Raw genomic sequence first — 24,366 nt, forward strand, 5'->3', positions numbered from 1 at the left:
AGATAAACACTGGCAGCGGCAGCAAGTGCATGCCCACAGCCACCCCTTGTTCCTTCACACCTTGTATCAGCTGTAATCCAGTCCAGTCCAGTGCTGCCTGCTGAGCAGCACTGACCAACACTGCCTGGGCCCAGGCTTTTATCTCTGAGGCCCCATTATGATGTCAGAAAGCTGGCTCTGGAATCCTGAGGGCTCCACTATGACACGTGCAAAGTTCCGTCTGAACTTTATATAAGACGGTGAGGCTCAGTCAGTCACTCAGTGTTGCCTGAGAGGGCAACACTGCAACAGCCGGCCGCCAGGCTGTCTTTTTTTTGCACAGCTAGTTGCCTCCAGGAGGCCACAAGAGGGAGACAAGGGACTGCAAAATGGAAAATAGGCATCCACCAACTTTACAGACAACTTCTCCTTGCTCCTACAACCTCCATCCTTGCACAGTTTGTTATTCTTCTAGGTAACATAGTAACAAATCCAAATTGCTGCTCTCTTTGTAGGCAAGCAAGGCTTTGTTGCAACTGCAATTCTTACTTCTTCTTGAAATGTAGGGACGACAGTACATTCCATCACATCCATCTAGTGTACACAGGTAGGTCCATTGTGGCGGGCAGGCGAGCGGGCGGGCTGCTTTATTGGCTGTTTGCTGTTCCCCTACTCCACTCCACTATTTGACTGTTGTGCTGCATCAATCAATCAATCAATCAATCAATCAATCAATCAATCAGTGGCTGGCTCAGGTGCAGCTCTTTAACTTACCTAAAAGGGAGGGCGGAGAGAAGACAAGGAAGGTGAATGAGGTGTTCCAATGTGAAATGCCGGAAACACAGAAACACAGACGACACACAACAAGAGGTGGCAATCTATTCATTAATTGCATTTAATCAATGAGCTCATTATCACTCATGCATTGTCCAACAGGTGTTGAAATAATGGGATTAAAAGGGGAGATCCCTTCAGAAAGACAGAAACAATAGCAAAGACAAAAAACACTTTTGGAATCTGCTTTTAGTCAACACATAAGGAAAGGGTGCACCGGTCCTGGAAATACTGCAATACCAGGTCAATGCGTGGAGTGGACAGAGCAAGCTCTATTTCCATCTCCCTGTTCTAAAAATCCATTTAATATATGGTCCCCAGATAGGGGACGTATCAGATATTAAACTGATAAGAACAGATACTACACTTGATCTTAGCCAAAAGGCCGAGAAGCGATAACCCGAACGGGCCGCGCGTTGCCCGAGCCTGCCCGATACTGCTGTTCAGCCCTTGCAGCGATTCAGCCTACTTCTAGGCAATTCCATGGGGCCCTGCAGGCTCACACACTCACAGCTACACGGGAGGTGAATAAAGGCCGGAGAGGAAGCCAGACAGGATTTGCTTCTTTTGCTTGCACCACAATGCAGTGCTGAAAGAGGAGGAATCTACATAAAAACGCCTTCCTGGCAACGCCCAAATGCCCTGCTGCCATGCAGATAAACACTGGCAGCGGCAGCAAGTGCATGCCCACAGCCACCCCTTGTTCCTTCACACCTTGTATCAGCTGTAATCCAGTCCAGTCCAGTGCTGCCTGCTGAGCAGCACTGACCAACACTGCCTGGGCCCAGGCTTTTATCTCTGAGGCCCCATTATGATGTCAGAAAGCTGGCTCTGGAATCCTGAGGGCTCCACTATGACACGTGCAAAGTTCCGTCTGAACTTTATATAAGACGGTGAGGCTCAGTCAGTCACTCAGTGTTGCCTGAGAGGGCAACACTGCAACAGCCGGCCGCCAGGCTGTCTTTTTTTTGCACAGCTAGTTGCCTCCAGGAGGCCACAAGAGGGAGACAAGGGACTGCAAAATGGAAAATAGGCATCCACCAACTTTACAGACAACTTCTCCTTGCTCCTACAACCTCCATCCTTGCACAGTTTGTTATTCTTCTAGGTAACATAGTAACAAATCCAAATTGCTGCTCTCTTTGTAGGCAAGCAAGGCTTTGTTGCAACTGCAATTCTTACTTCTTCTTGAAATGTAGGGACGACAGTACATTCCATCACATCCATCTAGTGTACACAGGTAGGTCCATTGTGGCGGGCAGGCGAGCGGGCGGGCTGCTTTATTGGCTGTTTGCTGTTCCCCTACTCCACTCCACTATTTGACTGTTGTGCTGCAATCAATCAATCAATCAATCAATCAATCAATCAATCAATCAATCAATCAATCAGTGGCTGGCTCAGGTGCAGCTCTTTAACTTACCTAAAAGGGAGGGCGGAGAGAAGACAAGGAAGGTGAATGAGGTGTTCCAATGTGAAATGCCGGAAACACAGAAACACAGACGACACACAACAAGAGGTGGCAATCTATTCATTAATTGCATTTAATCAATGAGCTCATTATCACTCATGCATTGTCCAACAGGTGTTGAAATAATGGGATTAAAAGGGGAGATCCCTTCAGAAAGACAGAAACAATAGCAAAGACAAAAAACACTTTTGGAATCTGCTTTTAGTCAACACATAAGGAAAGGGTGCACCGGTCCTGGAAATACTGCAATACCAGGTCAATGCGTGGAGTGGACAGAGCAAGCTCTATTTCCATCTCCCTGTTCTAAAAATCCATTTAATATATGGTCCCCAGATAGGGGACGTATCAGATATTAAACTGATAAGAACAGATACTACACTTGATCTTAGCCAAAAGGCCGAGAAGCGATAACCCGAACGGGCCGCGCGTTGCCCGAGCCTGCCCGATACTGCTGTTCAGCCCTTGCAGCGATTCAGCCTACTTCTAGGCAATTCCATGGGGCCCTGCAGGCTCACACACTCACAGCTACACGGGAGGTGAATAAAGGCCGGAGAGGAAGCCAGACAGGATTTGCTTCTTTTGCTTGCACCACAATGCAGTGCTGAAAGAGGAGGAATCTACATAAAAACGCCTTCCTGGCAACGCCCAAATGCCCTGCTGCCATGCAGATAAACACTGGCAGCGGCAGCAAGTGCATGCCCACAGCCACCCCTTGTTCCTTCACACCTTGTATCAGCTGTAATCCAGTCCAGTCCAGTGCTGCCTGCTGAGCAGCACTGACCAACACTGCCTGGGCCCAGGCTTTTATCTCTGAGGCCCCATTATGATGTCAGAAAGCTGGCTCTGGAATCCTGAGGGCTCCACTATGACACGTGCAAAGTTCCGTCTGAACTTTATATAAGACGGTGAGGCTCAGTCAGTCACTCAGTGTTGCCTGAGAGGGCAACACTGCAACAGCCGGCCGCCAGGCTGTCTTTTTTTTGCACAGCTAGTTGCCTCCAGGAGGCCACAAGAGGGAGACAAGGGACTGCAAAATGGAAAATAGGCATCCACCAACTTTACAGACAACTTCTCCTTGCTCCTACAACCTCCATCCTTGCACAGTTTGTTATTCTTCTAGGTAACATAGTAACAAATCCAAATTGCTGCTCTCTTTGTAGGCAAGCAAGGCTTTGTTGCAACTGCAATTCTTACTTCTTCTTGAAATGTAGGGACGACAGTACATTCCATCACATCCATCTAGTGTACACAGGTAGGTCCATTGTGGCGGGCAGGCGAGCGGGCGGGCTGCTTTATTGGCTGTTTGCTGTTCCCCTACTCCACTCCACTATTTGACTGTTGTGCTGCATCAATCAATCAATCAATCAATCAATCAATCAATCAATCAATCAATCAATCAATCAGTGGCTGGCTCAGGTGCAGCTCTTTAACTTACCTAAAAGGGAGGGCGGAGAGAAGACAAGGAAGGTGAATGAGGTGTTCCAATGTGAAATGCCGGAAACACAGAAACACAGACGACACACAACAAGAGGTGGCAATCTATTCATTAATTGCATTTAATCAATGAGCTCATTATCACTCATGCATTGTCCAACAGGTGTTGAAATAATGGGATTAAAAGGGGAGATCCCTTCAGAAAGACAGAAACAATAGCAAAGACAAAAAACACTTTTGGAATCTGCTTTTAGTCAACACATAAGGAAAGGGTGCACCGGTCCTGGAAATACTGCAATACCAGGTCAATGCGTGGAGTGGACAGAGCAAGCTCTATTTCCATCTCCCTGTTCTAAAAATCCATTTAATATATGGTCCCCAGATAGGGGACGTATCAGATATTAAACTGATAAGAACAGATACTACACTTGATCTTAGCCAAAAGGCCGAGAAGCGATAACCCGAACGGGCCGCGCGTTGCCCGAGCCTGCCCGATACTGCTGTTCAGCCCTTGCAGCGATTCAGCCTACTTCTAGGCAATTCCATGGGGCCCTGCAGGCTCACACACTCACAGCTACACGGGAGGTGAATAAAGGCCGGAGAGGAAGCCAGACAGGATTTGCTTCTTTTGCTTGCACCACAATGCAGTGCTGAAAGAGGAGGAATCTACATAAAAACGCCTTCCTGGCAACGCCCAAATGCCCTGCTGCCATGCAGATAAACACTGGCAGCGGCAGCAAGTGCATGCCCACAGCCACCCCTTGTTCCTTCACACCTTGTATCAGCTGTAATCCAGTCCAGTCCAGTGCTGCCTGCTGAGCAGCACTGACCAACACTGCCTGGGCCCAGGCTTTTATCTCTGAGGCCCCATTATGATGTCAGAAAGCTGGCTCTGGAATCCTGAGGGCTCCACTATGACACGTGCAAAGTTCCGTCTGAACTTTATATAAGACGGTGAGGCTCAGTCAGTCACTCAGTGTTGCCTGAGAGGGCAACACTGCAACAGCCGGCCGCCAGGCTGTCTTTTTTTTGCACAGCTAGTTGCCTCCAGGAGGCCACAAGAGGGAGACAAGGGACTGCAAAATGGAAAATAGGCATCCACCAACTTTACAGACAACTTCTCCTTGCTCCTACAACCTCCATCCTTGCACAGTTTGTTATTCTTCTAGGTAACATAGTAACAAATCCAAATTGCTGCTCTCTTTGTAGGCAAGCAAGGCTTTGTTGCAACTGCAATTCTTACTTCTTCTTGAAATGTAGGGACGACAGTACATTCCATCACATCCATCTAGTGTACACAGGTAGGTCCATTGTGGCGGGCAGGCGAGCGGGCGGGCTGCTTTATTGGCTGTTTGCTGTTCCCCTACTCCACTCCACTATTTGACTGTTGTGCTGCAATCAATCAATCAATCAATCAATCAATCAATCAATCAATCAATCAATCAATCAGTGGCTGGCTCAGGTGCAGCTCTTTAACTTACCTAAAAGGGAGGGCGGAGAGAAGACAAGGAAGGTGAATGAGGTGTTCCAATGTGAAATGCCGGAAACACAGAAACACAGACGACACACAACAAGAGGTGGCAATCTATTCATTAATTGCATTTAATCAATGAGCTCATTATCACTCATGCATTGTCCAACAGGTGTTGAAATAATGGGATTAAAAGGGGAGATCCCTTCAGAAAGACAGAAACAATAGCAAAGACAAAAAACACTTTTGGAATCTGCTTTTAGTCAACACATAAGGAAAGGGTGCACCGGTCCTGGAAATACTGCAATACCAGGTCAATGCGTGGAGTGGACAGAGCAAGCTCTATTTCCATCTCCCTGTTCTAAAAATCCATTTAATATATGGTCCCCAGATAGGGGACGTATCAGATATTAAACTGATAAGAACAGATACTACACTTGATCTTAGCCAAAAGGCCGAGAAGCGATAACCCGAACGGGCCGCGCGTTGCCCGAGCCTGCCCGATACTGCTGTTCAGCCCTTGCAGCGATTCAGCCTACTTCTAGGCAATTCCATGGGGCCCTGCAGGCTCACACACTCACAGCTACACGGGAGGTGAATAAAGGCCGGAGAGGAAGCCAGACAGGATTTGCTTCTTTTGCTTGCACCACAATGCAGTGCTGAAAGAGGAGGAATCTACATAAAAACGCCTTCCTGGCAACGCCCAAATGCCCTGCTGCCATGCAGATAAACACTGGCAGCGGCAGCAAGTGCATGCCCACAGCCACCCCTTGTTCCTTCACACCTTGTATCAGCTGTAATCCAGTCCAGTCCAGTGCTGCCTGCTGAGCAGCACTGACCAACACTGCCTGGGCCCAGGCTTTTATCTCTGAGGCCCCATTATGATGTCAGAAAGCTGGCTCTGGAATCCTAAGGGCTCCACTATGACACGTGCAAAGTTCCGTCTGAACTTTATATAAGACGGTGAGGCTCAGTCAGTCACTCAGTGTTGCCTGAGAGGGCAACACTGCAACAGCCGGCCGCCAGGCTGTCTTTTTTTTGCACAGCTAGTTGCCTCCAGGAGGCCACAAGAGGGAGACAAGGGACTGCAAAATGGAAAATAGGCATCCACCAACTTTACAGACAACTTCTCCTTGCTCCTACAACCTCCATCCTTGCACAGTTTGTTATTCTTCTAGGTAACATAGTAACAAATCCAAATTGCTGCTCTCTTTGTAGGCAAGCAAGGCTTTGTTGCAACTGCAATTCTTACTTCTTCTTGAAATGTAGGGACGACAGTACATTCCATCACATCCATCTAGTGTACACAGGTAGGTCCATTGTGGCGGGCAGGCGAGCGGGCGGGCTGCTTTATTGGCTGTTTGCTGTTCCCCTACTCCACTCCACTATTTGACTGTTGTGCTGCATCAATCAATCAATCAATCAATCAATCAATCAATCAATCAATCAATCAATCAATCAGTGGCTGGCTCAGGTGCAGCTCTTTAACTTACCTAAAAGGGAGGGCGGAGAGAAGACAAGGAAGGTGAATGAGGTGTTCCAATGTGAAATGCCGGAAACACAGAAACACAGACGACACACAACAAGAGGTGGCAATCTATTCATTAATTGCATTTAATCAATGAGCTCATTATCACTCATGCATTGTCCAACAGGTGTTGAAATAATGGGATTAAAAGGGGAGATCCCTTCAGAAAGACAGAAACAATAGCAAAGACAAAAAACACTTTTGGAATCTGCTTTTAGTCAACACATAAGGAAAGGGTGCACCGGTCCTGGAAATACTGCAATACCAGGTCAATGCGTGGAGTGGACAGAGCAAGCTCTATTTCCATCTCCCTGTTCTAAAAATCCATTTAATATATGGTCCCCAGATAGGGGACGTATCAGATATTAAACTGATAAGAACAGATACTACACTTGATCTTAGCCAAAAGGCCGAGAAGCGATAACCCGAACGGGCCGCGCGTTGCCCGAGCCTGCCCGATACTGCTGTTCAGCCCTTGCAGCGATTCAGCCTACTTCTAGGCAATTCCATGGGGCCCTGCAGGCTCACACACTCACAGCTACACGGGAGGTGAATAAAGGCCGGAGAGGAAGCCAGACAGGATTTGCTTCTTTTGCTTGCACCACAATGCAGTGCTGAAAGAGGAGGAATCTACATAAAAACGCCTTCCTGGCAACGCCCAAATGCCCTGCTGCCATGCAGATAAACACTGGCAGCGGCAGCAAGTGCATGCCCACAGCCACCCCTTGTTCCTTCACACCTTGTATCAGCTGTAATCCAGTCCAGTCCAGTGCTGCCTGCTGAGCAGCACTGACCAACACTGCCTGGGCCCAGGCTTTTATCTCTGAGGCCCCATTATGATGTCAGAAAGCTGGCTCTGGAATCCTGAGGGCTCCACTATGACACGTGCAAAGTTCCGTCTGAACTTTATATAAGACGGTGAGGCTCAGTCAGTCACTCAGTGTTGCCTGAGAGGGCAACACTGCAACAGCCGGCCGCCAGGCTGTCTTTTTTTTGCACAGCTAGTTGCCTCCAGGAGGCCACAAGAGGGAGACAAGGGACTGCAAAATGGAAAATAGGCATCCACCAACTTTACAGACAACTTCTCCTTGCTCCTACAACCTCCATCCTTGCACAGTTTGTTATTCTTCTAGGTAACATAGTAACAAATCCAAATTGCTGCTCTCTTTGTAGGCAAGCAAGGCTTTGTTGCAACTGCAATTCTTACTTCTTCTTGAAATGTAGGGACGACAGTACATTCCATCACATCCATCTAGTGTACACAGGTAGGTCCATTGTGGCGGGCAGGCGAGCGGGCGGGCTGCTTTATTGGCTGTTTGCTGTTCCCCTACTCCACTCCACTATTTGACTGTTGTGCTGCATCAATCAATCAATCAATCAATCAATCAATCAATCAATCAATCAATCAATCAATCAGTGGCTGGCTCAGGTGCAGCTCTTTAACTTACCTAAAAGGGAGGGCGGAGAGAAGACAAGGAAGGTGAATGAGGTGTTCCAATGTGAAATGCCGGAAACACAGAAACACAGACGACACACAACAAGAGGTGGCAATCTATTCATTAATTGCATTTAATCAATGAGCTCATTATCACTCATGCATTGTCCAACAGGTGTTGAAATAATGGGATTAAAAGGGGAGATCCCTTCAGAAAGACAGAAACAATAGCAAAGACAAAAAACACTTTTGGAATCTGCTTTTAGTCAACACATAAGGAAAGGGTGCACCGGTCCTGGAAATACTGCAATACCAGGTCAATGCGTGGAGTGGACAGAGCAAGCTCTATTTCCATCTCCCTGTTCTAAAAATCCATTTAATATATGGTCCCCAGATAGGGGACGTATCAGATATTAAACTGATAAGAACAGATACTACACTTGATCTTAGCCAAAAGGCCGAGAAGCGATAACCCGAACGGGCCGCGCGTTGCCCGAGCCTGCCCGATACTGCTGTTCAGCCCTTGCAGCGATTCAGCCTACTTCTAGGCAATTCCATGGGGCCCTGCAGGCTCACACACTCACAGCTACACGGGAGGTGAATAAAGGCCGGAGAGGAAGCCAGACAGGATTTGCTTCTTTTGCTTGCACCACAATGCAGTGCTGAAAGAGGAGGAATCTACATAAAAACGCCTTCCTGGCAACGCCCAAATGCCCTGCTGCCATGCAGATAAACACTGGCAGCGGCAGCAAGTGCATGCCCACAGCCACCCCTTGTTCCTTCACACCTTGTATCAGCTGTAATCCAGTCCAGTCCAGTGCTGCCTGCTGAGCAGCACTGACCAACACTGCCTGGGCCCAGGCTTTTATCTCTGAGGCCCCATTATGATGTCAGAAAGCTGGCTCTGGAATCCTGAGGCTATGACACGTGCAAAGTTCCGTCTGAACTTTATATAAGACGGTGAGGCTCAGTCAGTCACTCAGTGTTGCCTGAGAGGGCAACACTGCAACAGCCGGCCGCCAGGCTGTCTTTTTTTTGCACAGCTAGTTGCCTCCAGGAGGCCACAAGAGGGAGACAAGGGACTGCAAAATGGAAAATAGGCATCCACCAACTTTACAGACAACTTCTCCTTGCTCCTACAACCTCCATCCTTGCACAGTTTGTTATTCTTCTAGGTAACATAGTAACAAATCCAAATTGCTGCTCTCTTTGTAGGCAAGCAAGGCTTTGTTGCAACTGCAATTCTTACTTCTTCTTGAAATGTAGGGACGACAGTACATTCCATCACATCCATCTAGTGTACACAGGTAGGTCCATTGTGGCGGGCAGGCGAGCGGGCGGGCTGCTTTATTGGCTGTTTGCTGTTCCCCTACTCCACTCCACTATTTGACTGTTGTGCTGCATCAATCAATCAATCAATCAATCAATCAATCAATCAATCAATCAATCAATCAATCAATCAGTGGCTGGCTCAGGTGCAGCTCTTTAACTTACCTAAAAGGGAGGGCGGAGAGAAGACAAGGAAGGTGAATGAGGTGTTCCAATGTGAAATGCCGGAAACACAGAAACACAGACGACACACAACAAGAGGTGGCAATCTATTCATTAATTGCATTTAATCAATGAGCTCATTATCACTCATGCATTGTCCAACAGGTGTTGAAATAATGGGATTAAAAGGGGAGATCCCTTCAGAAAGACAGAAACAATAGCAAAGACAAAAAACACTTTTGGAATCTGCTTTTAGTCAACACATAAGGAAAGGGTGCACCGGTCCTGGAAATACTGCAATACCAGGTCAATGCGTGGAGTGGACAGAGCAAGCTCTATTTCCATCTCCCTGTTCTAAAAATCCATTTAATATATGGTCCCCAGATAGGGGACGTATCAGATATTAAACTGATAAGAACAGATACTACACTTGATCTTAGCCAAAAGGCCGAGAAGCGATAACCCGAACGGGCCGCGCGTTGCCCGAGCCTGCCCGATACTGCTGTTCAGCCCTTGCAGCGATTCAGCCTACTTCTAGGCAATTCCATGGGGCCCTGCAGGCTCACACACTCACAGCTACACGGGAGGTGAATAAAGGCCGGAGAGGAAGCCAGACAGGATTTGCTTCTTTTGCTTGCACCACAATGCAGTGCTGAAAGAGGAGGAATCTACATAAAAACGCCTTCCTGGCAACGCCCAAATGCCCTGCTGCCATGCAGATAAACACTGGCAGCGGCAGCAAGTGCATGCCCACAGCCACCCCTTGTTCCTTCACACCTTGTATCAGCTGTAATCCAGTCCAGTCCAGTGCTGCCTGCTGAGCAGCACTGACCAACACTGCCTGGGCCCAGGCTTTTATCTCTGAGGCCCCATTATGATGTCAGAAAGCTGGCTCTGGAATCCTGAGGGCTCCACTATGACACGTGCAAAGTTCCGTCTGAACTTTATATAAGACGGTGAGGCTCAGTCAGTCACTCAGTGTTGCCTGAGAGGGCAACACTGCAACAGCCGGCCGCCAGGCTGTCTTTTTTTTGCACAGCTAGTTGTCTCCAGGAGGCCACAAGAGGGAGACAAGGGACTGCAAAATGGAAAATAGGCATCCACCAACTTTACAGACAACTTCTCCTTGCTCCTACAACCTCCATCCTTGCACAGTTTGTTATTCTTCTAGGTAACATAGTAACAAATCCAAATTGCTGCTCTCTTTGTAGGCAAGCAAGGCTTTGTTGCAACTGCAATTCTTACTTCTTCTTGAAATGTAGGGACGACAGTACATTCCATCACATCCATCTAGTGTACACAGGTAGGTCCATTGTGGCGGGCAGGCGAGCGGGCGGGCTGCTTTATTGGCTGTTTGCTGTTCCCCTACTCCACTCCACTATTTGACTGTTGTGCTGCATCAATCAATCAATCAATCAATCAATCAATCAATCAATCAATCAGTGGCTGGCTCAGGTGCAGCTCTTTAACTTACCTAAAAGGGAGGGCGGAGAGAAGACAAGGAAGGTGAATGAGGTGTTCCAATGTGAAATGCCGGAAACACAGAAACACAGACGACACACAACAAGAGGTGGCAATCTATTCATTAATTGCATTTAATCAATGAGCTCATTATCACTCATGCATTGTCCAACAGGTGTTGAAATAATGGGATTAAAAGGGGAGATCCCTTCAGAAAGACAGAAACAATAGCAAAGACAAAAAACACTTTTGGAATCTGCTTTTAGTCAACACATAAGGAAAGGGTGCACCGGTCCTGGAAATACTGCAATACCAGGTCAATGCGTGGAGTGGACAGAGCAAGCTCTATTTCCATCTCCCTGTTCTAAAAATCCATTTAATATATGGTCCCCAGATAGGGGACGTATCAGATATTAAACTGATAAGAACAGATACTACACTTGATCTTAGCCAAAAGGCCGAGAAGCGATAACCCGAACGGGCCGCGCGTTGCCCGAGCCTGCCCGATACTGCTGTTCAGCCCTTGCAGCGATTCAGCCTACTTCTAGGCAATTCCATGGGGCCCTGCAGGCTCACACACTCACAGCTACACGGGAGGTGAATAAAGGCCGGAGAGGAAGCCAGACAGGATTTGCTTCTTTTGCTTGCACCACAATGCAGTGCTGAAAGAGGAGGAATCTACATAAAAACGCCTTCCTGGCAACGCCCAAATGCCCTGCTGCCATGCAGATAAACACTGGCAGCGGCAGCAAGTGCATGCCCACAGCCACCCCTTGTTCCTTCACACCTTGTATCAGCTGTAATCCAGTCCAGTCCAGTGCTGCCTGCTGAGCAGCACTGACCAACACTGCCTGGGCCCAGGCTTTTATCTCTGAGGCCCCATTATGATGTCAGAAAGCTGGCTCTGGAATCCTGAGGGCTCCACTATGACACGTGCAAAGTTCCGTCTGAACTTTATATAAGACGGTGAGGCTCAGTCAGTCACTCAGTGTTGCCTGAGAGGGCAACACTGCAACAGCCGGCCGCCAGGCTGTCTTTTTTTTGCACAGCTAGTTGCCTCCAGGAGGCCACAAGAGGGAGACAAGGGACTGCAAAATGGAAAATAGGCATCCACCAACTTTACAGACAACTTCTCCTTGCTCCTACAACCTCCATCCTTGCACAGTTTGTTATTCTTCTAGGTAACATAGTAACAAATCCAAATTGCTGCTCTCTTTGTAGGCAAGCAAGGCTTTGTTGCAACTGCAATTCTTACTTCTTCTTGAAATGTAGGGACGACAGTACATTCCATCACATCCATCTAGTGTACACAGGTAGGTCCATTGTGGCGGGCAGGCGAGCGGGCGGGCTGCTTTATTGGCTGTTTGCTGTTCCCCTACTCCACTCCACTATTTGACTGTTGTGCTGCATCAATCAATCAATCAATCAATCAATCAATCAATCAATCAATCAATCAATCAATCAGTGGCTGGCTCAGGTGCAGCTCTTTAACTTACCTAAAAGGGAGGGCGGAGAGAAGACAAGGAAGGTGAATGAGGTGTTCCAATGTGAAATGCCGGAAACACAGAAACACAGACGACACACAACAAGAGGTGGCAATCTATTCATTAATTGCATTTAATCAATGAGCTCATTATCACTCATGCATTGTCCAACAGGTGTTGAAATAATGGGATTAAAAGGGGAGATCCCTTCAGAAAGACAGAAACAATAGCAAAGACAAAAAACACTTTTGGAATCTGCTTTTAGTCAACACATAAGGAAAGGGTGCACCGGTCCTGGAAATACTGCAATACCAGGTCAATGCGTGGAGTGGACAGAGCAAGCTCTATTTCCATCTCCCTGTTCTAAAAATCCATTTAATATATGGTCCCCAGATAGGGGACGTATCAGATATTAAACTGATAAGAACAGATACTACACTTGATCTTAGCCAAAAGGCCGAGAAGCGATAACCCGAACGGGCCGCGCGTTGCCCGAGCCTGCCCGATACTGCTGTTCAGCCCTTGCAGCGATTCAGCCTACTTCTAGGCAATTCCATGGGGCCCTGCAGGCTCACACACTCACAGCTACACACCACAATGCAGTGCTGAAAGAGGAGGAATCTACATAAAAACGCCTTCCTGGCAACGCCCAAATGCCCTGCTGCCATGCAGATAAACACTGGCAGCGGCAGCAAGTGCATGCCCACAGCCACCCCTTGTTCCTTCACACCTTGTATCAGCTGTAATACAGTCCAGTCCAGTGCTGCCTGCTGAGCAGCACTGACCAACACTGCCTGGGCCCAGGCTTTTATCTCTGAGGCCCCATTATGATGTCAGAAAGCTGGCTCTGGAATCCTGAGGGCTCCACTATGACACGTGCAAAGTTCCGTCTGAACTTTATATAAGACGGTGAGGCTCAGTCAGTCACTCAGTGTTGCCTGAGAGGGCAACACTGCAACAGCGGGCCGCCAGGCTGTCTTTTTTTTGCACAGCTAGTTGCCTCCAGGAGGCCACAAGAGGGAGACAAGGGACTGCAAAATGGAAAATAGGCATCCACCAACTTTACAGACAACTTCTCCTTGCTCCTACAACCTCCATCCTTGCACAGTTTGTTATTCTTCTAGGTAACATAGTAACAAATCCAAATTGCTGCTCTCTTTGTAGGCAAGCAAGGCTTTGTTGCAACTGCAATTCTTACTTCTTCTTGAAATGTAGGGACGACAGTACATTCCATCACATCCATCTAGTGTACACAGGTAGGTCCATTGTGGCGGGCAGGCGAGCGGGCGGGCTGCTTTATTGGCTGTTTGCTGTTCCCCTACTCCACTCCACTATTTGACTGTTGTGCTGCATCAATCAATCAATCAATCAATCAATCAATCAATCAATCAATCAATCAATCAATCAGTGGCTGGCTCAGGTGCAGCTCTTTAACTTACCTAAAAGGGAGGGCGGAGAGAAGACAAGGAAGGTGAATGAGGTGTTCCAATGTGAAATGCCGGAAACACAGAAACACAGACGACACACAACAAGAGGTGGCAATCTATTCATTAATTGCATTTAATCAATGAGCTCATTATCACTCATGCATTGTCCAACAGGTGTTGAAATAATGGGATTAAAAGGGGAGATCCCTTCAGAAAGATAGAAACAATAGCAAAGACAAAAAACACTTTTGGAATCTGCTTTTAGTCAACACATAAGGAAAGGGTGCACCGGTCCTGGAAATACTGCAATACCAGGTCAATGCGTGGAGTGGACAGAGCAAGCTCTATTTCCATCTCCCTGTTCTAAAAATCCATTTAATATATGGTCCCCAGATAGGGGACGTATCAGATATTAAACTGATAAGAACAGATACTACACTTGATCTTAGCCAAAAGGCCGAGAAGCGATAACCCGAACGGGCCGCGCGTTGCCCGAGCCTGCCCGATACTGCTGTTCAGCCCTTGCAGCGATTCAGCCTACTTCTAGGCAATTCCATGGGGCCCTGCAGGCTCACACACTCACAGCTACACGGGAGGTGAATAAAGGCCGGAGAGGAAGCCAGACAGGATTTGCTTCTTTTGCTTGCACCACAATGCAGTGCTGAAAGAGGAGGAATCTACATAAAAACGCCTTCCTGGCAACGCCCAAATGCCCTGCTGCCATGCAGATAAACACTGGCAGCGGCAGCAAGTGCATGCCCACAGCCACCCCTTGTTCCTTCACACCTTGTATCAGCTGTAATCCAGTCCAGTCCAGTGCTGCCTGCTGAGCAGCACTGACCAACACTGCCTGGGCCCAGGCTTTTATCTCTGAGGCCCCATTATGATGTCAGAAAGCTGGCTCTGGAATCCTGAGGGCTCCACTATGACACGTGCAAAGTTCCGTCTGAACTTTATATAAGACGGTGAGGCTCAGTCAGTCACTCAGTGTTGCCTGAGAGGGCAACACTGCAACAGCCGGCCGCCAGGCTGTCTTTTTTTTGCACAGCTAGTTGCCTCCAGGAGGCCACAAGAGGGAGACAAGGGACTGCAAAATGGAAAATAGGCATCCACCAACTTTACAGACAACTTCTCCTTGCTCCTACAACCTCCATCCTTGCACAGTTTGTTATTCTTCTAGGTAACATAGTAACAAATCCAAATTGCTGCTCTCTTTGTAGGCAAGCAAGGCTTTGTTGCAACTGCAATTCTTACTTCTTCTTGAAATGTAGGGACGACAGTACATTCCATCACATCCATCTAGTGTACACAGGTAGGTCCATTGTGGCGGGCAGGCGAGCGGGCGGGCTGCTTTATTGGCTGTTTGCTGTTCCCCTACTCCACTCCACTATTTGACTGTTGTGCTGCATCAATCAATCAATCAATCAATCAATCAATCAATCAATCAATCAATCAATCAATCAATCAATCAATCAGTGGCTGGCTCAGGTGCAGCTCTTTAACTTACCTAAAAGGGAGGGCGGAGAGAAGACAAGGAAGGTGAATGAGGTGTTCCAATGTGAAATGCCGGAAACACAGAAACACAGACGACACACAACAAGAGGTATTGCATTTAATCAATGAGCTCATTATCACTCATGCATTGTCCAACAGGTGTTGAAATAATGGGATTAAAAGGGGAGATCCCTTCAGAAAGACAGAAACAATAGCAAAGACAAAAAACACTTTTGGAATCTGCTTTTAGTCAACACATAAGGAAAGGGTGCACCGGTCCTGGAAATACTGCAATACCAGGTCAATGCGTGGAGTGGACAGAGCAAGCTCTATTTCCATCTCCCTGTTCTAAAAATCCATTTAATATATGGTCCCCAGATAGGGGACGTATCAGATATTAAACTGATAAGAACAGATACTACACTTGATCTTAGCCAAAAGGCCGAGAAGCGATAACCCGAACGGGCCGCGCGTTGCCCGAGCCTGCCCGATACTGCTGTTCAGCCCTTGCAGCGATTCAGCCTACTTCTAGGCAATTCCATGGGGCCCTGCAGGCTCACACACTCACAGCTACACGGGAGGTGAATAAAGGCCGGAGAGGAAGCCAGACAGGATTTGCTTCTTTTGCTTGCACCACAATGCAGTGCTGAAAGAGGAGGAATCTACATAAAAACGCCTTCCTGGCAACGCCCAAATGCCCTGCTGCCATGCAGATAAACACTGGCAGCGGCAGCAAGTGCATGCCCACAGCCACCCCTTGTTCCTTCACACCTTGTATCAGCTGTAATCCAGTCCAGTCCAGTGCTGCCTGCTGAGCAGCACTGACCAACACTGCCTGGGCCCAGGCTTTTATCTCTGAGGCCCCATTATGATGTCAGAAAGCTGGCTCTGGAATCCTGAGGGCTCCACTATGACACGTGCAAAGTTCCGTCTGAACTTTATATAAGACGGTGAGGCTCAGTCAGTCACTCAGTGTTGCCTGAGAGGGCAACACTGCAACAGCCGGCCGCCAGGCTGTCTTTTTTTTGCACAGCTAGTTGCCTCCACGAGGCCACAAGAGGGAGACAAGGGACTGCAAAATGGAAAATAGGCATCCGCCAACTTTACAGACAACTTCTCCTTGCTCCTACAACCTCCATCCTTGCACAGTTTGTTATTCTTCTAGGTAACATAGTAACAAATCCAAATTGCTGCTCTCTTTGTAGGCAAGCAAGGCTTTGTTGCAACTGCAATTCTTACTTCTTCTTGAAATGTAGGGACGACAGTACATTCCATCACATCCATCTAGTGTACACAGGTAGGTCCATTGTGGCGGGCAGGCGAGCGGGCGGGCTGCTTTATTGGCTGTTTGCTGTTCCCCTACTCCACTCCACTATTTGACTGTTGTGCTGCATCAATCAATCAATCAATCAATCAATCAATCAATCAATCAATCAATCAATCAATCAATCAATCAATCAATCAATCAGTGGCTGGCTCAGGTGCAGCTCTTTAACTTACCTAAAAGGGAGGGCGGAGAGAAGACAAGGAAGGTGAATGAGGTGTTCCAATGTGAAATGCCGGAAACACAGAAACACAGACGACACACAACAAGAGGTGGCAATCTATTCATTAATTGCATTTAATCAATGAGCTCATTATCACTCATGCATTGTCCAACAGGTGTTGAAATAATGGGATTAAAAGGGGAGATCCCTTCAGAAAGACAGAAACAATAGCAAAGACAAAAAACACTTTTGGAATCTGCTTTTAGTCAACACATAAGGAAAGGGTGCACCGGTCCTGGAAATACTGCAATACCAGGTCAATGCGTGGAGTGGACAGAGCAAGCTCTATTTCCATCTCCCTGTTCTAAAAATCCATTTAATATATGGTCCCCAGATAGGGGACGTATCAGATATTAAACTGATAAGAACAGATACTACACTTGATCTTAGCCAAAAGGCCGAGAAGCGATAACCCGAACGGGCCGCGCGTTGCCCGAGCCTGCCCGATACTGCTGTTCAGCCCTTGCAGCGATTCAGCCTACTTCTAGGCAATTCCATGGGGCCCTGCAGGCTCACACACTCACAGCTACACGGGAGGTGAATAAAGGCCGGAGAGGAAGCCAGACAGGATTTGCTTCTTTTGCTTGCACCACAATGCAGTGCTGAAAGAGGAGGAATCTACATAAAAACGCCTTCCTGGCAACGCCCAAATGCCCTGCTGCCATGCAGATTAACACTGGCAGCGGCAGCAAGTGCATGCCCACAGCCACCCCTTGTTCCTTCACACCTTGTATCAGCTGTAATCCAGTCCAGTCCAGTGCTGCCTGCTGAGCAGCACTGACCAACACTGCCTGGGCCCAGGCTTTTATCTCTGAGGCCCCATTATGATGTCAGAAAGCTGGCTCTGGAATCCTGAGGGCTCCACTATGACACGTGCAAAGTTCCGTCTGAACTTTATATAAGACGGTGAGGCTCAGTCAGTCACTCAGTGTTGCCTGAGAGGGCAACACTGCAACAGCCGGCCGCCAGGCTGTCTTTTTTTTGCACAGCTAGTTGCCTCCAGGAGGCCACAAGAGGGAGACAAGGGACTGCAAAATGGAAAATAGGCATCCACCAACTTTACAGACAACTTCTCCTTGCTCCTACAACCTCCATCCTTGCACAGTTTGTTATTCTTCTAGGTAACATAGTAACAAATCCAAATTGCTGCTCTCTTTGTAGGCAAGCAAGGCTTTGTTGCAACTGCAATTCTTACTTCTTCTTGAAATGTAGGGACGACAGTACATTCCATCACATCCATCTAGTGTACACAGGTAGGTCCATTGTGGCGGGCAGGCGAGCGGGCGGGCTGCTTTATTGGCTGTTTGCTGTTCCCCTACTCCACTCCACTATTTGACTGTTGTGCTGCATCAATCAATCAATCAATCAATCAATCAATCAATCAATCAATCAATCAATCAGTGGCTGGCTCAGGTGCAGCTCTTTAACTTACCTAAAAGGGAGGGCGGAGAGAAGACAAGGAAGGTGAATGAGGTGTTCCAATGTGAAATGCCGGAAACACAGAAACACAGACGACACACAACAAGAGGTGGCAATCTATTCATTAATTGCATTTAATCAATGAGCTCATTATCACTCATGCATTGTCCAACAGGTGTTGAAATAATGGGATTAAAAGGGGAGATCCCTTCAGAAAGACAGAAACAATAGCAAAGACAAAAAACACTTTTGGAATCTGCTTTTAGTCAACACATAAGGAAAGGGTGCACCGGTCCTGGAAATACTGCAATACCAGGTCAATGCGTGGAGTGGACAGAGCAAGCTCTATTTCCATCTCCCTGTTCTAAAAATCCATTTAATATATGGTCCCCAGATAGGGGACGTATCAGATATTAAACTGATAAGAACAGATACTACACTTGATCTTAGCCAAAAGGCCGAGAAGCGATAACCCGAACGGGCCGCGCGTTGCCCGAGCCTGCCCGATACTGCTGTTCAGCCCTTGCAGCGATTCAGCCTACTTCTAGGCAATTCCATGGGGCCCTGCAGGCTCACACACTCACAGCTACACGGGAGGTGAATAAAGGCCGGAGAGGAAGCCAGACAGGATTTGCTTCTTTTGCTTGCACCACAATGCAGTGCTGAAAGAGGAGGAATCTACATAAAAACGCCTTCCTGGCAACGCCCAAATGCCCTGCTGCCATGCAGATAAACACTGGCAGCGGCAGCAAGTGCATGCCCACAGCCACCCCTTGTTCCTTCACACCTTGTATCAGCTGTAATCCAGTCCAGTCCAGTGCTGCCTGCTGAGCAGCACTGACCAACACTGCCTGGGCCCAGGCTTTTATCTCTGAGGCCCCATTATGATGTCAGAAAGCTGGCTCTGGAATCCTGAGGGCTCCACTATGACACGTGCAAAGTTCCGTCTGAACTTTATATAAGACGGTGAGGCTCAGTCAGTCACTCAGTGTTGCCTGAGAGGGCAACACTGCAACAGCCGGCCGCCAGGCTGTCTTTTTTTTGCACAGCTAGTTGCCTCCAGGAGGCCACAAGAGGGAGACAAGGGACTGCAAAATGGAAAATAGGCATCCACCAACTTTACAGACAACTTCTCCTTGCTCCTACAACCTCCATCCTTGCACAGTTTGTTATTCTTCTAGGTAACATAGTAACAAATCCAAATTGCTGCTCTCTTTGTAGGCAAGCAAGGCTTTGTTGCAACTGCAATTCTTACTTCTTCTTGAAATGTAGGGACGACAGTACATTCCATCACATCCATCTAGTGTACACAGGTAGGTCCATTGTGGCGGGCAGGCGAGCGGGCGGGCTGCTTTATTGGCTGTTTGCTGTTCCCCTACTCCACTCCACTATTTGACTGTTGTGCTGCATCAATCAATCAATCAATCAATCAATCAATCAATCAATCAGTGGCTGGCTCAGGTGCAGCTCTTTAACTTACCTAAAAGGGAGGGCGGAGAGAAGACAAGGAAGGTGAATGAGGTGTTCCAATGTGAAATGCCGGAAACACAGAAACACAGACGACACACAACAAGAGGTGGCAATCTATTCATTAATTGCATTTAATCAATGAGCTCATTATCACTCATGCATTGTCCAACAGGTGTTGAAATAATGGGATTAAAAGGGGAGATCCCTTCAGAAAGACAGAAACAATAGCAAAGACAAAAAACACTTTTGGAATCTGCTTTTAGTCAACACATAAGGAAAGGGTGCACCGGTCCTGGAAATACTGCAATACCAGGTCAATGCGTGGAGTGGACAGAGCAAGCTCTATTTCCATCTCCCTGTTCTAAAAATCCATTTAATATATGGTCCCCAGATAGGGGACGTATCAGATATTAAACTGATAAGAACAGATACTACACTTGATCTTAGCCAAAAGGCCGAGAAGCGATAACCCGAACGGGCCGCGCGTTGCCCGAGCCTGCCCGATACTGCTGTTCAGCCCTTGCAGCGATTCAGCCTACTTCTAGGCAATTCCATGGGGCCCTGCAGGCTCACACACTCACAGCTACACGGGAGGTGAATAAAGGCCGGAGAGGAAGCCAGACAGGATTTGCTTCTTTTGCTTGCGCCACAATGCAGTGCTGAAAGAGGAGGAATCTACATAAAAACGCCTTCCTGGCAACGCCCAAATGCCCTGCTGCCATGCAGATAAACACTGGCAGCGGCAGCAAGTGCATGCCCACAGCCACCCCTTGTTCCTTCACACCTTGTATCAGCTGTAATCCAGTCCAGTCCAGTGCTGCCTGCTGAGCAGCACTGACCAACACTGCCTGGGCCCAGGCTTTTATCTCTGAGGCCCCATTATGATGTCAGAAAGCTGGCTCTGGAATCCTGAGGGCTCCACTATGACACGTGCAAAGTTCCGTCTGAACTTTATATAAGACGGTGAGGCTCAGTCAGTCACTCAGTGTTGCCTGAGAGGGCAACACTGCAACAGCCGGCCGCCAGGCTGTCTTTTTTTTGCACAGCTAGTTGCCTCCAGGAGGCCACAAGAGGGAGACAAGGGACTGCAAAATGGAAAATAGGCATCCACCAACTTTACAGACAACTTCTCCTTGCTCCTACAACCTCCATCCTTGCACAGTTTGTTATTCTTCTAGGTAACATAGTAACAAATCCAAATTGCTGCTCTCTTTGTAGGCAAGCAAGGCTTTGTTGCAACTGCAATTCTTACTTCTTCTTGAAATGTAGGGACGACAGTACATTCCATCACATCCATCTAGTGTACACAGGTAGGTCCATTGTGGCGGGCAGGCGAGCGGGCGGGCTGCTTTATTGGCTGTTTGCTGTTCCCCTACTCCACTCCACTATTTGACTGTTGTGCTGCATCAATCAATCAATCAATCAATCAATCAATCAATCAATCAGTGGCTGGCTCAGGTGCAGCTCTTTAACTTACCTAAAAGGGAGGGCGGAGAGAAGACAAGGAAGGTGAATGAGGTGTTCCAATGTGAAATGCCGGAAACACAGAAACACAGACGACACACAACAAGAGGTGGCAATCTATTCATTAATTGCATTTAATCAATGAGCTCATTATCACTCATGCATTGTCCAACAGGTGTTGAAATAATGGGATTAAAAGGGGAGATCCCTTCAGAAAGACAGAAACAATAGCAAAGACAAAAAACACTTTTGGAATCTGCTTTTAGTCAACACATAAGGAAAGGGTGCACCGGTCCTGGAAATACTGCAATACCAGGTCAATGCGTGGAGTGGACAGAGCAAGCTCTATTTCCATCTCCCTGTTCTAAAAATCCATTTAATATATGGTCCCCAGATAGGGGACGTATCAGATATTAAACTGATAAGAACAGATACTACACTTGATCTTAGCCAAAAGGCCGAGAAGCGATAACCCGAACGGGCCGCGCGTTGCCCGAGCCTGCCCGATACTGCTGTTCAGCCCTTGCAGCGATTCAGCCTACTTCTAGGCAATTCCATGGGGCCCTGCAGGCTCACACACTCAGAGCTACACGGGAGGTGAATAAAGGCCGGAGAGGAAGCCAGACAGGATTTGCTTCTTTTGCTTGCACCACAATGCAGTGCTGAAAGAGGAGGAATCTACATAAAAACGCCTTCCTGGCAACGCCCAAATGCCCTGCTGCCATGCAGATAAACACTGGCAGCGGCAGCAAGTGCATGCCCACAGCCACCCCTTGTTCCTTCACACCTTGTATCAGCTGTAATCCAGTCCAGTCCAGTGCTGCCTGCTGAGCAGCACTGACCAACACTGCCTGGGCCCAGGCTTTTATCTCTGAGGCCCCATTATGATGTCAGAAAGCTGGCTCTGGAATCCTGAGGGCTCCACTATGACACGTGCAAAGTTCCGTCTGAACTTTATATAAGACGGTGAGGCTCAGTCAGTCACTCAGTGTTGCCTGAGAGGGCAACACTGCAACAGCCGGCCGCCAGGCTGTCTTTTTTTTGCACAGCTAGTTGCCTCCAGGAGGCCACAAGAGGGAGACAAGGGACTGCAAAATGGAAAATAGGCATCCACCAACTTTACAGACAACTTCTCCTTGCTCCTACAACCTCCATCCTTGCACAGTTTGTTATTCTTCTAGGTAACATAGTAACAAATCCAAATTGCTGCTCTCTTTGTAGGCAAGCAAGGCTTTGTTGCAACTGCAATTCTTACTTCTTCTTGAAATGTAGGGACGACAGTACATTCCATCACATCCATCTAGTGTACACAGGTAGGTCCATTGTGGCGGGCAGGCGAGCGGGCGGGCTGCTTTATTGGCTGTTTGCTGTTCCCCTACTCCACTCCACTATTTGACTGTTGTGCTGCATCAATCAATCAATCAATCAATCAATCAATCAATCAATCAATCAATCAATCAGTGGCTGGCTCAGGTGCAGCTCTTTAACTTACCTAAAAGGGAGGGCGGAGAGAAGACAAGGAAGGTGAATGAGGTGTTCCAATGTGAAATGCCGGAAACACAGAAACACAGACGACACACAACAAGAGGTGGCAATCTATTCATTAATTGCATTTAATCAATGAGCTCATTATCACTCATGCATTGTCCAACAGGTGTTGAAATAATGGGATTAAAAGGGGAGATCCCTTCAGAAAGACAGAAACAATAGCAAAGACAAAAAACACTTTTGGAATCTGCTTTTAGTCAACACATAAGGAAAGGGTGCACCGGTCCTGGAAATACTGCAATACCAGGTCAATGCGTGGAGTGGACAGAGCAAGCTCTATTTCCATCTCCCTGTTCTAAAAATCCATTTAATATATGGTCCCCAGATAGGGGACGTATCAGATATTAAACTGATAAGAACAGATACTACACTTGATCTTAGCCAAAAGGCCGAGAAGCGATAACCCGAACGGGCCGCGCGTTGCCCGAGCCTGCCCGATACTGCTGTTCAGCCCTTGCAGCGATTCAGCCTACTTCTAGGCAATTCCATGGGGCCCTGCAGGCTCACACACTCACAGCTACACGGGAGGTGAATAAAGGCCGGAGAGGAAGCCAGACAGGATTTGCTTCTTTTGCTTGCACCACAATGCAGTGCTGAAAGAGGAGGAATCTACATAAAAACGCCTTCCTGGCAACGCCCAAATGCCCTGCTGCCATGCAGATAAACACTGGCAGCGGCAGCAAGTGCATGCCCACAGCCACCCCTTGTTCCTTCACACCTTGTATCAGCTGTAATCCAGTCCAGTCCAGTGCTGCCTGCTGAGCAGCACTGACCAACACTGCCTGGGCCCAGGCTTTTATCTCTGAGGCCCCATTATGATGTCAGAAAGCTGGCTCTGGAATCCTGAGGGCTCCACTATGACACGTGCAAAGTTCCGTCTGAACTTTATATAAGACGGTGAGGCTCAGTCAGTCACTCAGTGTTGCCTGAGAGGGCAACACTGCAACAGCCGGCCGCCAGGCTGTCTTTTTTTTGCACAGCTAGTTGCCTCCAGGAGGCCACAAGAGGGAGACAAGGGACTGCAAAATGGAAAATAGGCATCCACCAACTTTACAGACAACTTCTCCTTGCTCCTACAACCTCCATCCTTGCACAGTTTGTTATTCTTCTAGGTAACATAGTAACAAATCCAAATTGCTGCTCTCTTTGTAGGCAAGCAAGGCTTTGTTGCAACTGCAATTCTTACTTCTTCTTGAAATGTAGGGACGACAGTACATTCCATCACATCCATCTAGTGTACACAGGTAGGTCCATTGTGGCGGGCAGGCGAGCGGGCGGGCTGCTTTATTGGCTGTTTGCTGTTCCCCTACTCCACTCCACTATTTGACTGTTGTGCTGCGTCAATCAATCAATCAATCAATCAATCAATCAATCAATCAATCAATCAATCAATCAGTGGCTGGCTCAGGTGC

The 24,366-nt window shown here is 47.8% G+C and overlaps 16 non-coding genes across 16 annotated transcripts; all 16 read right to left on the bottom strand.

Annotated features, from left to right (window-relative positions):
* Positions 1–1,019: 1,019 nt before the first annotated feature.
* LOC142730164 (U2 spliceosomal RNA) lies at positions 1,020–1,210 on the bottom strand. Its single transcript, XR_012878819.1, has one exon. It is a non-coding gene; the product is annotated as a U2 spliceosomal RNA (small nuclear RNA).
* Positions 1,211–2,499: 1,289 nt separating this feature from the next.
* Positions 2,500–2,690, bottom strand: LOC142730165 (U2 spliceosomal RNA). The gene has a single exon (XR_012878820.1). It is a non-coding gene; the product is annotated as a U2 spliceosomal RNA (small nuclear RNA).
* A 1,292-nt stretch (positions 2,691–3,982) lies between these two features.
* LOC142730166 (U2 spliceosomal RNA) lies at positions 3,983–4,173 on the bottom strand. Its single transcript, XR_012878821.1, has one exon. It is a non-coding gene; the product is annotated as a U2 spliceosomal RNA (small nuclear RNA).
* Positions 4,174–5,462: 1,289 nt separating this feature from the next.
* On the bottom strand, positions 5,463–5,653 carry LOC142730167 (U2 spliceosomal RNA). Its single transcript, XR_012878822.1, has one exon. It is a non-coding gene; the product is annotated as a U2 spliceosomal RNA (small nuclear RNA).
* Positions 5,654–6,945: 1,292 nt separating this feature from the next.
* On the bottom strand, positions 6,946–7,136 carry LOC142730168 (U2 spliceosomal RNA). Its single transcript, XR_012878823.1, has one exon. It is a non-coding gene; the product is annotated as a U2 spliceosomal RNA (small nuclear RNA).
* Positions 7,137–8,428: 1,292 nt separating this feature from the next.
* On the bottom strand, positions 8,429–8,619 carry LOC142730169 (U2 spliceosomal RNA). Its single transcript, XR_012878824.1, has one exon. It is a non-coding gene; the product is annotated as a U2 spliceosomal RNA (small nuclear RNA).
* Positions 8,620–9,909: 1,290 nt separating this feature from the next.
* On the bottom strand, positions 9,910–10,100 carry LOC142730170 (U2 spliceosomal RNA). The gene has a single exon (XR_012878825.1). It is a non-coding gene; the product is annotated as a U2 spliceosomal RNA (small nuclear RNA).
* Positions 10,101–11,380: 1,280 nt separating this feature from the next.
* On the bottom strand, positions 11,381–11,571 carry LOC142730171 (U2 spliceosomal RNA). Its single transcript, XR_012878826.1, has one exon. It is a non-coding gene; the product is annotated as a U2 spliceosomal RNA (small nuclear RNA).
* A 1,292-nt stretch (positions 11,572–12,863) lies between these two features.
* LOC142730173 (U2 spliceosomal RNA) lies at positions 12,864–13,054 on the bottom strand. The gene has a single exon (XR_012878828.1). It is a non-coding gene; the product is annotated as a U2 spliceosomal RNA (small nuclear RNA).
* Positions 13,055–14,290: 1,236 nt separating this feature from the next.
* LOC142730175 (U2 spliceosomal RNA) lies at positions 14,291–14,481 on the bottom strand. Its single transcript, XR_012878829.1, has one exon. It is a non-coding gene; the product is annotated as a U2 spliceosomal RNA (small nuclear RNA).
* A 1,288-nt stretch (positions 14,482–15,769) lies between these two features.
* On the bottom strand, positions 15,770–15,960 carry LOC142730176 (U2 spliceosomal RNA). Its single transcript, XR_012878830.1, has one exon. It is a non-coding gene; the product is annotated as a U2 spliceosomal RNA (small nuclear RNA).
* Positions 15,961–17,272: 1,312 nt separating this feature from the next.
* On the bottom strand, positions 17,273–17,463 carry LOC142730177 (U2 spliceosomal RNA). Its single transcript, XR_012878831.1, has one exon. It is a non-coding gene; the product is annotated as a U2 spliceosomal RNA (small nuclear RNA).
* A 1,288-nt stretch (positions 17,464–18,751) lies between these two features.
* LOC142730178 (U2 spliceosomal RNA) lies at positions 18,752–18,942 on the bottom strand. Its single transcript, XR_012878832.1, has one exon. It is a non-coding gene; the product is annotated as a U2 spliceosomal RNA (small nuclear RNA).
* Positions 18,943–20,218: 1,276 nt separating this feature from the next.
* On the bottom strand, positions 20,219–20,409 carry LOC142730179 (U2 spliceosomal RNA). The gene has a single exon (XR_012878833.1). It is a non-coding gene; the product is annotated as a U2 spliceosomal RNA (small nuclear RNA).
* A 1,276-nt stretch (positions 20,410–21,685) lies between these two features.
* Positions 21,686–21,876, bottom strand: LOC142730180 (U2 spliceosomal RNA). The gene has a single exon (XR_012878834.1). It is a non-coding gene; the product is annotated as a U2 spliceosomal RNA (small nuclear RNA).
* Positions 21,877–23,164: 1,288 nt separating this feature from the next.
* LOC142730181 (U2 spliceosomal RNA) lies at positions 23,165–23,355 on the bottom strand. The gene has a single exon (XR_012878835.1). It is a non-coding gene; the product is annotated as a U2 spliceosomal RNA (small nuclear RNA).
* Positions 23,356–24,366: the final 1,011 nt, after the last annotated feature.

This window comes from Rhinoderma darwinii, unplaced genomic scaffold, assembly GCF_050947455.1.
Source record: "Rhinoderma darwinii isolate aRhiDar2 unplaced genomic scaffold, aRhiDar2.hap1 Scaffold_742, whole genome shotgun sequence".
NCBI lineage: Eukaryota > Metazoa > Chordata > Amphibia > Anura > Rhinodermatidae > Rhinoderma > Rhinoderma darwinii.